The sequence below is a fragment of the Cucurbita maxima genome, unplaced genomic scaffold, assembly GCF_002738345.1.
Source record: "Cucurbita maxima cultivar Rimu unplaced genomic scaffold, Cmax_1.0 Cma_Scf00087, whole genome shotgun sequence".
Lineage (NCBI taxonomy): Eukaryota > Viridiplantae > Streptophyta > Magnoliopsida > Cucurbitales > Cucurbitaceae > Cucurbita > Cucurbita maxima.
This window is the reverse complement of record NW_019272103.1, coordinates 259,439-273,049: the sequence shown is the minus strand read 5'-3', so window position 1 is coordinate 273,049 and position 13,611 is coordinate 259,439. Positions and strand designations below refer to the sequence as shown.

At 36.5% G+C, this 13,611-nt stretch overlaps 1 non-coding gene across 1 annotated transcript; it reads left to right on the top strand.

The window, feature by feature from the left end:
* Positions 1 to 13,189: 13,189 nt before the first annotated feature.
* TRNAN-GUU lies at positions 13,190 to 13,263 on the top strand. Its single transcript has one exon. It is a non-coding gene; the product is annotated as a tRNA-Asn (tRNA).
* The last annotated feature ends 348 nt before the right edge of the window (positions 13,264 to 13,611 follow it).

The window sequence follows — 13,611 nt, the reverse complement described above, 5'->3', positions numbered from 1 at the left end:
TCTCTTAAAATATCTATTATCTCTCCTCAAATATCCACTATTTCTACTAAAATAGGTAGGTTTCTCCCAAAAATAGGTAGATTTCTCCCCTAAAATATCTAGGTCTATCTCTCCTAAAATATCTAGGTCTCTCTTCTAAAATAGATGTATGTCTCTCTTCTAAAATATATGTAGTCTCTCTCTCAAATAGGTCTCTCTTCTGAAATATATGTAGGTCTCTCTCAAAAAATATATGGGTCTCTCTCCTAAAATATATGGGGGTCTCTCTCCTAAAATATCTAGGTCTCTCTTCTAAAATATCTAGGTCTCTCTTCTAAAATATCTAGGTCTCTCCTAAAATATATAGGTTTCTCTCCTAAAATATATGTAGGTATCTCTCCTAAAAAATATATGTAGGTCCATCTCCTAAAATATCTACCATCTCTCCTAAAATATAGTTCTTTCTCCTCCAATATCTAGGTTTCTCCCTAAAATGAGTAGGTCTCTCTCCTAAAATATATCTCTCTCCTATCTCTTCTAAAATATCTACTATCTCTCTCCTAAAATATCTACTCTCTCCTAAAATATCTACTATCTCTCCTAAAATATCTAGTTCTTTCTCATCGAATATGTAGGTTTCTCCCCTAAAATAAGTAGGTCTTCCTCCTAAAAAATATATGTAGGTCCATCTCCTAAAATATCTACTATCTCTCCTAAAATATCTAATTCTCCTCCAATATCTAGGTTTCTCCCCTAAAATGAGTAGGTCTCTCTCCTAAAATATATCTCTCTCCTATCTCTCCTAAAATATCTACTATCTCTCTCCTAAAATGCCTACTCTCTCCTAAAATATGTATATGTAGGTCAAATATGTAGGTCTATCTCCTAAAATATATGTAGGTCTATCTCCTAAAATATAATATATGTAGGGCTCTCTCCTAAAATATATGTAGGTCTCTCCTAAAATAAGTAGGTCTCTCTCATTGCTCCATGTTGAGCTGACAGTGAAAACTCTCATGTTTGTCAATATTCAGCCCTTTTGTAAACAAATCTGCTAGGCGAATCTGCTTGGCAAATTGTAGATTGATGGTTGCAATGGAGTGGTATTGGAGACTTAATTTTTAATGTCAATCTTTCATCTAAAGTTTTAACCACACCATGTTGAGCTGACAACAAAAACTCTCATGTTTGTCAATATTCAGCCCTTTTGTAAACATGTCTGCTAGGCGAATCTGCTAGAAAAATTGTAGATTGATGGTTGCAATGGTCTGGTATTGGAGACTTAATTTTCTTACGTCAATCTTCCATCTAAATTTTTCACCACACCATGTTGAGCTGACAACGAAAACTCTCATGTTTGTCAATATTCAGTCCTTTTGTAAACATGTCTGCTAGGCGAATCTGCTAGGGAAATTGTAGATTGATTGTTGCAATGGAATGGTATTGGATACTTAATTTTCTGATGCCAATCTTCCATCAAAAGTTTTAATCATGTATTTTTCTGAGCTGCTCCAGCTGCTGCTCTATACTTTGCTTCTCTAATTGACAATGATACTGTTGGTTGTCTTTTGTTACACCAAAAATTTGTTCTTGAACCGAGATTGAACACGTACCTCGGATGGATCAATTGGGAGATACAAAGCTCAGACTAAAGAGGGCTCTTATACCAAGTTAGACGAACACGCTCTCCACAATGATATGATATTGTCCACTTTGAGCATAAGCTCTCATGATTTTGCTTTCGGCTTCCCCAAAAGGCCTCATACCAATGGAGAGTGTATTCTTTGACTATAAACCCATGACCATTCACTAAATTAACTAATGTAGGACACTTTCATCCAACACTCCCCCCCCCCGAACAAAGTACGCCTCTCCTTAATCGAGGCTCGACTCCTTTGGAGTCTTAGTCATTTTTTACTGCCTTCGAGGAGGCTTGACTCCATTTTCTTTTTGGAGTCCTTTGTTCGACATTCGAGGATTTGCCTATCTATTGACACGACTAAGTTTAGGGCATGGCTCTGATACCAATTGTTGAACACAACTCTCTGTGGGAAACACTCGCACTCTTTATTAAGACCAATCGATAAGAGAATACAAGACTCTGTAGAATACTACTAGTTTTTGGATTTCTTATATGAAGACCTAGGTAGGGTAGACGGGTCTTTAAATTAGAGCCTATGCAATCTAGACCTAACCAATCTAAATCTAGACTTAACAAATCTAAATCTTCTTCCTAAAATATCTAGATCTCTCCTAAAATATCTAGATCTTTTCCTCCTAACATCTCTAGATATCTTTCCTAAAATCTCTACTAAAATAAATATACAATGAGCTCTTACAATTATTGGGCTTGACTCTATTGGGCTAGTGATGATGTTTCAACAGTGGTGACCTATAATGTGTTGTGCCGGACCAAGTCAAGCCCAGGGGTACAATATGAGCCCACCCTGTGGGCCGGTGTGCATGGACGTAGGCCGTGTATGGAGAAGTACCTTGCATCTAATCCTTCCTAAAACTATAAGAGCCCAACGCCATGTTATGTTTATAAAAGATAGGTCTCACTCATATATTGCATGTGTTTACGTATCAAACTTCAACAGTTGGGTCACTTACTCAGTATTTTATAAAATACTCAAGACAGGTACTAACTCAATCTCTCCGGTAAAGGTAAAGATCCTATGAACATTAGAAGGTGAACGTTGTGCAGTCCATGGAAGTCAAAATAGACAATAATAGGGCAGTTGAATGTTTGGAATGTTTTGAATTTTAAATTAGTACCTGATAGTACATATTTGATTTTAGTCAATTTTGTTAGGTGTTTGTGTGAAGCTTTATTTTCCTTTAAAATGGTTGAATTTTAAGTTAGTACATGTCTATTATGAATTTCCGCATTTATGATTTATGCAGGCATGAGTTGACGTCACTAATTAGCTTAAGAAACTTAGGGGTGTTACATTTTATGTTATGATATATATGTTATGAATCTACGTTGCGATATGAATGATATATAATGCTTGAACCTTCACATATTACACCTCGCATATTATGTTAACATGTTCACGTTGTGCCTTACATTGATAAACCTTGTATATTAACCAACCATAAAAGATTTGTCCAATATACGTATGTATGTCTAATAGGAATGCTATGTCATGAAAAATAAAATGGATGTATGATTTGCATCATAACTATGTATCATGATTCGAAACTATAGGACCTCATTCATTTCGCATGTCACATGCATCGAGAGACTTTCTCCTTATGATTAGTACACATGTGTACACTTTTTTATTATGTACAGTATGATATTATGCATGCTCCTTTCTCTTTGTGGTTTCTGGCAACGTTAGTGTTCGCTAGTTTGCCATCAGACCCTTGAGGTATGTATACGAGTTCACTTAATGGGTCCATGTGTGCATGTGTGTTTCGTGAATAGAAAAGTACTACACATCAAACCTTACTCGAACTTGAAGTAGAGAATAAGGTCAGGATGTCTTAAGAAAAGATAGATCCCATAATGATTGTATGTGATTGCATTTTTTAACCTGAATAGTGGGATTACTTACTAAGTATTTTTGAATAATCAAGTCACGTGCTACTTCTTTTTGAGGTAAAGGTAAGCAAACAGTGTATGAATGACGATGTCATTGTGGAGACCATGGAAGTGAAGTCAAGATAGTTGCATTTGCATTTGCATTTGATGTAGAAGCCCTTAGATTTAATAAGTGTGTTGCATTATTTTAAATTATTGTATTTTGATTTCGGTATTTGTTGGTTTGAATGGTAATCTTTGGTCCATAGCATTGTTTTAGCAAATTATTTTAAAGGATTTCTGCATTTGGTAGTCATGACATGCATGTCGTAGGGACCTTATTTTTTAATGAAAAATCAGAGTCGTTTGACAATAAGTAATCGATTGTACTTGATATATAATCTAAATTTTTTTAATTTTCGTACTCATTTAAAATGCATTTTAAGTACATCAATTGATAAACTTTAATGATATAATAAATTAGATATATTTTATGGTATATCAAATTGTTTATGTAATAGTTAAAAATAAAAACAAAAGTCCCGGTGGAAGGAACGAAAATCATGACGACTTGTGAGAATTCTCGTGAATCCAAACAAAAGTCCATGCAAGATTGAAGAAAAATACTTCACTCGTTTAATTTAGATCCATCATATGTCATTCCTCCGAGCTTAATTTGAGACACCTTTCACTTATATTTTAGACACTTTCCTAGCAAATGTTTCATAAACTTGTGCGATTAAAAGAAAGTTTAGGAAGACATTAATATTCATTTTGAAATTGTTATATCAATGGTTATTATTTGTTTTACCTAGAGAGCTTGAAATTGGTCATTGCTTCATTTAAGGGTGTAATGCCTCTAAAAATTTGACCTAGATATAGAATTTGAATCTAACTCGCAACAGTCTTGATATTTCCCATCAAAATCAATGACCAGAATTTAATTCAAAGTATTTAGAGTAACTTAATAATAAATTTAAAAGATAACCTCAAGTAGTCGTAGTTTAATTGTGAGAATTTTATGTTATGGTCCTGAAAACTTAGCCAATAAGTAGCTATAGTTTAGTGGCAAGAATTACATGATGTAGCAATAGAGATTTGAGCCGCCCAAATCCCAGCTACCACAATAATTTTACTCTCATTTAGGCGGGATTTCATTTTCCATAATTATTTTACCTTTCGCGTTTTGTTCACAGAGTAAATAACGGAAACAACTTTATTTTCTTTGTTGGTCTCAGAAAGGTTTATTCCACAAAAGCAATAAAGATGCGACATTTTCATCCACTAACTTAGATCATTATTTAATAAGGTGGAGAACAACCTTCCCATCCGTGCAAGAACTCAAATTTGTTTAAAGGATTATTAAACAATGAAAAGCCATTATTATCTGCCAACCATATGCATATTTCATTATCCTATCGATCAGAAAGTCATGTTCCCTTTTCAGACCAGAAAACCTCAAATGAGGCATGCCCTAATTTTCTCTCAAAGTCACACCAAAACAATGTGGTTTGAAAAAAATTCTCCTTAAAGTCCCAATAGAATTGGGTTCGTGGATTGACGATATGCACGCCTAAGTCCATAGCAAATCCGAAATTTTAGGTTAGATACACCCAAACTAAGATAAATATATACATATAAATTTTAAGAAGTATGCTAAAATAAAAACATTAAATACGAAAATAAAACCATCAAAAACCTAATAAATATTATGTAAAAATTAAATAGTTTAATTTTTTGTTTTTTAAATTTCAAAACTTAAAATAAAAACATGAATTTCATCGTGAGTATGTATATATATATTCTCTACTAACCTAAATCTTCGTCTTTAGATTTGTAATGAGTCTCAAGAGGTGAACTTGAAGGATGGTTCCAAATCACCACTCCCCACTTTATTGAAGGTTTTCATTTTTAGTTTCACTCTTTTGAAATTCTACTTAATTTCTTGAGCAATTTATTTCTACTCTCTATCATATGAATTTTTACTCGTATTCTTAATACAGTAAGAATATACCACGTAAAAAAAGTAAATAGATATACAACAATTATATTGTTTGAGTTTGTAGGCAAAGGCCAAAACGAAAACACAAACAACAAAAGACTTGAGAATTTGCATGATCTTCATTTCTTCAATGGTGTTGCGACTTATTTTTATTTACATAAAAAATAAAAAATAGGAGAGAGAAAATGCAAGAATAAATAATTTACAGGATTGTTTATTATATAATCCTTTACAATAAATGTTATTTAATTATTGTCTTATTATGCATAGCTAGTCATTAAGTAAGTTATGAATAAAAATGAAGTTTTCATTTAAGTTCTGATATGAGGTAGGAATTTAAAAAAATTTCATTGAATTAAAGCGTGCGGGTAGGAAAATAATTTTAACAATAAAAAAAAAGTAGTGACAAGTAAGAAAAATCGAGTAAAATATGCCACCGAATTCAAATTTATTTAGCCCGTTTTACTTATTACTATAGACTTATACATTCTCTTTTTCTTTCAAAATTTCATTCCCTTTTCTTTTCTAAGATTTTATCTATTATAATTGCAAAATTAACAAAATATATTTTAATTCGAACCTAACACATTAAACCAATCAACAAAAGATACCATGGATTATACAGCGGCACAAAACAAGACGTTAAAAGAGATGCGATCGAAAGATAAGGCGTCACTATACATGTTGTTCCGAGCCGTTGACGAGTCGGGGTTTGAGAAGCTTGCCAATGCAACTACTTCAAAAGAAGCATCAGAAACTTTAGGAAAAGTGTTCAAAGGAATCGATCGAGTCAAGCAAGTGCGTCTCCAAACTCTTCGTGGCAAGTTGGAGAGCATGAGATGAAGGAGTCAAAAAGTGTATCTGACAACATCACGCATGTACAAACTCTGGTTAACCAACTCAACCGAAATGGAGAAATGTTAGCTGAGACTCGGGTTTTGGAGAAGATTTTAAGGTCATTAACCAACAACTTTGAGAATGATGTATGCGCGATAGAAGAGTTAAAGGACCTAGCAACATTCACAGTCGACGAGCTAGCCGGTTTTCTCGAGGAACACCAGCAACGTAAGAAGAAGAAGGAGGAAACACTTGATCAATCACTTCAAACCAAGGCGTCAATCAAAGATTAAAAGATACTCTACTCTCAAAATTTTGAAGGTAGAGGTTTTGACAGTGAAAGTAGTAAAAATGGTCATGGTGCTCAAGGAAGTAGTCATGAAGGATAATATAACAAGAAGGGACAGCCGAGCCAAGCAAATTGGCATGGATGAGGACGCAATCGAGGAAGAGGCGGCCGATCAATTTACTCCAACATTCAGTGCTACAAATGTCACAAATATGCACTATGCAAATTATTGTAACTCCGACAAATGTTACAATTGTGGTAGAGGGGCATTTTGTAAAAGATTGTCGAGCCGATAAAAAGGTGGAAGAAACAATAAACCTAGCCTTGGTGACGCAACAAACGAAGGTCTTAGGTCTTCTCTTGAAGGCTCAAAATGAAGATCTGAAAGCGTAAGAACACGGCGGAGAAAAAGATGATGGCGGTAGATGTGAGGCGGTGAAAACCGTTGGAAACGAGGGGATACACAACGAATTCGGCAAAATTGCAATATTGAAGATGAGAAAATCAAAGGAATCTGGATTGAACACGCAATCGACGAACGAGCCAAAGAATCTTCCAGATCATCAGAAGGAGAATAAAGATTTAAAGCAACAACCAAAATCTGTCGTAGATAAATCTATGGAGAAGTCTTAGTTGTAGACATTGAAATTCCTGAACGAGCGCATTTTGAAGGAGAAAGTAGAGATTGAAAAAGAAAAGAAAGCTTTTAGAATTGAAGATTGAAAGCTTAGAGAAGGAAGGGCTGAGCTGAGTTAGAGTTCTTTCTATCTCAAAGAGGAGAAGAAAGAGAATCGGAAAGTAAAGAATTGAAGAAGTATGGAGAAAGAGAGGAATGCTACTGATAAGTCATGGGTTCAAAACCAAGGTGCGTGCTCGAAAGTGAAATTCTTTACATTGAAGCGTGGCACCATACGGATCGAGTTGAACATCCTTCTAGTCAAACTTGGTTAGACATGGGCGTGGGTCGGAAGAGCTATCGCGTGTCGAATATCGAGTGGAGCCGAGTCACTTTACAACAAGCCTGACGCGTTATTCCACCTAATCGTCAATACGTGTCCCTCAGGCTGTGTGACACGCTTTCCCTCCCGCAAGTTGAAACGTGGCCGCTTTCCCTCCGGCAAGTTGACACGTGACACGCTTTCCCTCCCGCAAGTTGACACGTGGCTTGCCGGCTTTCTGACGCGCTTTCCTTCCCACAAGTTGACACATGGCTTGTCGAAAAATTTTCTCTCATGAGAGTTGCAACACTGAATCTGGCCTTCAAAGTGAGTTCATTAACCTCCTTGTTCGTGAAAAGACTCTGAGAAATCCAAGAATTTCATCTTTCTTAAAAGAACATATCGAACGGCCAAAATAAGTTCATTTACCTCCTTGTTCCTAAAAGAACTCTCAGAAATTCTCGAATTTCATCCTTCATTGAAGAACATATCGAACGACTCAGATCTAAAGAAAAATTTTGAACGACCGTATCATCGGTTTAAAGTTCGTAATGTTGTAACCCCGTATCATGAAAAGATATTAAGAATTAATAAAACTTGGCCTATGTAATTGTCGAACCTACGACCTTCACGTTTTTAACACTACAAACTTACAACTGAGCTAATTGGGCATAAATTTTATGCACATTATAGATCATTAGCTCCTAATCCAGCCAATCGAGTTTCGTTTACATAACTTTATGCATAATAAACTTAAAAAAGTCATTATCTTCTAAAGTTCATAGGGTTTTAACTCTGTATCATGAAAAGATATCATTAAAAGTGAGGGAAATTGGCCCATGCAATTGTCGAATCTGTGACCTTCACATTATTAGCACATAGCTCTAACCAACTCAGCTAACAGGCCATAGATTTTCTCGCCTGACAATGCGCCTGACGCGTTATTCCACCCAATCGTCAATACGTGTCCCTCAGGCTGTCTGATACGCTTTCCCTCCCGCAAGTTGATACGTGGCTTGCCGGCTGTCTCACGCGCTTTCCTTCCCACAAGTTGACACGTGGCTTGACGAAAACTTTTCTCTCGTGAGAGTCAAAATACTGAATCTGGCCTTCAAAGTGAGTTCATTTACCTCCTTGTTTGTGAAAAGGCTCTAAGAAATCCTCAAATTTCATCTTTCGTAAAAGAACATATCGAACGACCAAAACTAGTTCATTTACCAACTTCTTGTTTCTAAAATGACTCTCAGAAATCCTCTAAAGAAAAATTGTGAACGGCCGTATCATCGTTTTAAAGTTCGTACTATTGTAACCCCGTATCATGTAAAGATATTATTAAAAATTAATAAAACTTTGGCCTATGTAATTGTCGAACCTACGACCTCCACGTTTTTAACACGACAATCTTACAAACTAAGCTAATTGGGCATATATTTTATGCACATTATAGATCGTTAGCTCCTAATCCAGCCAATCGAGTTTCGTTTACATAACTTTATGCATGATAAACTTAAAAAAGTCATTATCTTCTAAAGTTCGTAGTGTTTTAACTCGTATAATGAAAAGATATAATTAAAAATGAGGGAAATTGGCCCATGCAGGTGTCGAACCTACGACCTTCACATTATTTGCACAATGCTCTAACCAACTGAGCTAATAGGCCATAGATTTTCTCGCCTGACAATGCGCCTGACTTGTTATTCCACCCAATCGTCAATACGTGTCCCTCAGGCTATCTGACTCGCTTTCCCTCCCACAAGTTGACACGTGGCTTGCCAGCTTTCTCACGCGCTTTCCTTCCCACAAGTTGACACGTGGTTTGCCGTAAAATTTTCTCTCACGAGAGTCGCAATACTAAATCTGGCCTTCAAAGTGAGTTCATTTACCTCCTTGTTCATGAAAAGATTGAGAAATACTCGAATTTCATCTTTCGTAAAAGAACATATCGAACGGCCAAAATAAGTTCATTTACCTCCTTCTTGTTCCTGAAATGACTCTAAAAAATCCTCGAATTTCATCCTTCATTGAAGAACATATCGAACGACTCAGATCTAAAGAAAAATTGTGAACGGCCGTATCATTGGTTTAAAGTTCGTAATGTTGTAACCCCGTATCATGTCAAGATATTATTAAGAATTAATAAAACTTGGCCTATGTAATTTTCGAACCTACGACCTCCACGTTTTTAACACGACAATCTTACAACTGAGCTAATTGGGCATAGATTTTATGCACATTATAGATCGTTAGCTCCTAATCTGGCCAATCAAGTTTCGTTTACATAACTTCATGCATAATAAACTTAAAAAAGTCATTATCTTCTAAATTTCGTAATGTTTTAACTCGTATAATGAAAAGATATAATTAACAATGAGGGAAATTGGCCCATGCAGGGGGGGTTGAACCTGCTATCTTCGCGTTATTAGCACGACACTCTAACCAACTGAGCTAGTAGGCCATTGATTTTCTCGCCTGACAATGCACCTAACGTGTTATTCCACCCAATCGTCAATACGTGTCCCTCAGGCTCTCTAACATGCTTTCCCTCCCGCAAGTTGACACGTGGCTTGCCGGCTGTCTCACGCGCTTTCCTTCCCACAAGGACATTGAAACGACGTGACCGAGGAAGAACAGAACGTTGGATTGGGTAAGGAAGACAGAACGTTGGATTTTTGAACCCTCTCAGATCTGAGTGTTTACGCCCTTACGAACCAAACAAACACCATAAACGAGATTAGGGGGAGGAGGAGACTAAAAAATGGAGGAAAAAGGACATTGAAACGACGTGACCGAGGAGAGAGAGTCGCCGAAATATTCTCTAGTAATCGGGGTGAGGGAAACGAAGTCCGACACGAGATCCGACTCACGACCCAAAACCCACAGGCAACCCTAACCGATGTGAGGGGTGGAGAAGATGAAGTCCACCTGGTCGGACCAAAACTCGAATACCCGCAACCTCATTATAGCCAAGCAACCCCATACCTAGTTTGCTCCAGTAACCTAAAATACAAAGCTTCGACCCAACAATGCAATCAGATACCAACTAGCAACCAGTCAAGTAGTCTAGTTCCTCTGTGCTTGGCCCAAAAACCCACATTCAAACAAAAAATACACAGAACACGGTCTAACCCATGATCCACTACACCAACTTGTGTGCCCACATGAACATTAAAGACCCATGCCTCGACCCACTTTGCGACTTGCTCATGTGTCAATGTCCCTCAATGACAGGGTCACTACTGCATACACCGGCCCCTTCGGCTTAGCTTCTCGGAATTTTAGGTTAAAAAACGACATATTTGGCTTGATTTGACATTTTTAACATGAACCTTTACATTTTTTACCTTTCCGAAGCTGATTTTTTTTAACATAGGTAATTATGAATCAATTAATAGATGTCCTAGTGGACAGTTTCAGTTATATCAAGGACGCCAGTGTATTCCAGGCTCACAAATCATCATTTGCTATGCACTCAGGTAGTATAGAAAATCAGAGTGTCCTTGAGATTCAGGCGTAAGGGTAAACTTGTACAATACTAACTTTTGTAGAAGCTTGGAAGCCATTTTAAATCTCTAGTGAGTTCAAATGATTTCAATAATGATAAGCTATTGTATTTTTATTTTACCTTTATTTGAGTTGTCAGAAGTGGGATTTGAACGCACACCCTCTACCTATTCTTTATAACTATTTTTATAAAGAATAGCACTTTATAAAACAAAACCTTTCTAAGTTATAAAAGTTGGATTTCAACCCACCGACTCACAAGGACCAAAACTTGAGTCCTAAAGCCTTCAACAACTCAACCATCTTAACTATTTATTATGAGACCTAACACTGGTTGAAGAGTGGAATGAAGCAATCCTTATAAGGGTGTGGAAACCTCTCTCTTAAAGATGCGTTTTAAAACTTTTAAACTTACACGATACGTAACATGCCAAAACAAACAATATCTGCTAGCAATTGGAGAGGGACACAAAACATTAACTATAAGGTTGTGGATATCTCTCCCTAGTAGACATATTTTAAAATCGTGAGGCTGATGGTGATACGTAATTAGCCAAAGTAGACAATATCAGAGGTGAGCTTGGTTTGTAACAAATTGTATTAGAGTTAGTCATTGGGTGGTGTGCCAACGAGATTGCTGGAAACACAAGGAGGTGGATTGTGAGATCCCACGTCGGTTGTGGAGGGGATGAAACATTTTTTATAAGCATGTGGAAATCTCTTACTATTAGACGTGTTTTAAAACTGTGAGGTTGTCAACGATATGTAATGAGTCAAAGTAGACAATATCTAGGCTAATACTCATAATTTGTTGGAATAGTTCAGTTGGTTATCGCGTATGATTGTTAACCATAAGGTCGGAGGTTCATCTCTCTTTTTATCAATGGGAATGCATCATTCCATTTTAGTATATGAAAAAATTTAACCCTCCAACCAAAGTGGACAATGTCATATAATTATGTAGGTTCGTGATTCCTAACATTGTTACAGTCTTAATCTAACATTCATAATAATAATATTGTGTTCTTTTTAGGGGTAGCTTCAATACAAAAACATAATGTAAAAAATATTTTAGCATAAAGCAGTTACATCATGCATGTTCTAGTGACTCTAGGTCCCTAGAAAACTAGGGTCGTTACATATAATCTACACCTAAACATTCTATAGCCTAAAGAAAAACCCATGGCAACTCGCTCGATCAAGGACTCGATTACCGCCTACAAGTAGGTTACTTATTTAGTTGCACTAGATATTTCTTTTCCTTTTTGGGTGATCACTAATTGTTAGTTAAGGTCATAGAGGAGGGTCGTCCCAAGCCATCAGTTCTATATGTACAAGTTGTTGTCCTTAGTTTTCGAATCTCGTTCCAATTTTTATCAAATTTTTCTTTGTCACGTCAGTTCTATGTGTTACGAATTATTGTCCTTAGTTTTCGAATCTCCTTTGAATTTTTATGAAATTTTTTCTTTGTTAGGATGTGTCATGAATAATGATTTGAAGTCTTAGAAAGTTGAGTTATTATAGTTGTGCTTTGAAATTATTACAGTTCTTATATGCTTAAAAAATCATGTCTGACAATTTTAAATCTCCAGTGAGTTCAATTGATTTCAAAAAATGATATGCTATTGTATTTTTATTTTACCTTTATTTGAGAGTTGTCAGAAGTGGGATTTGAACCCATGCCCTCTGATCCCGCATTGGTTTGAGAGGACAATGAAAGAATAACTTATAAGTGTCTGTAAATATCTCTAGTAGCGTGTTTTAAAACTGTGATTCTGACGACGATTTGTTACGGTAAAAAATGGACAATATTTTTTAGTGTTTGAAAATGGGAACGAAGCATTCCTTAGAAGAGTGTGGAAACCTCTCCCTAGTAGACTCATTTTAGAATTGTGAGGCTGATGATGATATGTAATGGGCAAAATCGGACAATATTTGTTAGCGGTGGGTTTGGGCTATTACAAAAGCTATCAAAGTAAGTCACCAAGCGTTGTGCCAGAAAGGACGTTGGGCCCCCAAGGAGAGTGTATTGTGAGATCCAACATTGGTTGGAGAGGGGATGAAACATTCCTTATAAGGATGTGTTGGGCTTGAGCTATTACAAAGAATTAGCTGGAATAGCTCAGTTGGTTAGAGCGTGTGGCTGTTAACCACAAGGTCGGAGGTTCAAACCCTCCTTCTAGCGATGGTAATAAGTCTACCTACTCTATATGAACTTTAAGGTAAATTAGAGGTGGAGTGTGAGTGATACATTTTGATTGGCTTGTTAGGATGTGACATGATACAATGCTATGTGCACTCCCTTCCCTCCAGTGTATACCAATAGTGTGAGTGTATGCTATATATGAACTTTAAGGTAAATTAGAGGTGGAGTGTGAGTGATACATTTTGATTGGCTTGTTAGGATGTGACATGATACAATGCTATGTGCACTCCCTTCCCTCCAGTGTATACCAATAGTGTGAGTGTATGCTAGTTGAAGCCCAGGTCAATGGGTAGGTATGCGAGCTCGCATGGGAGCAAATGTGTGTGT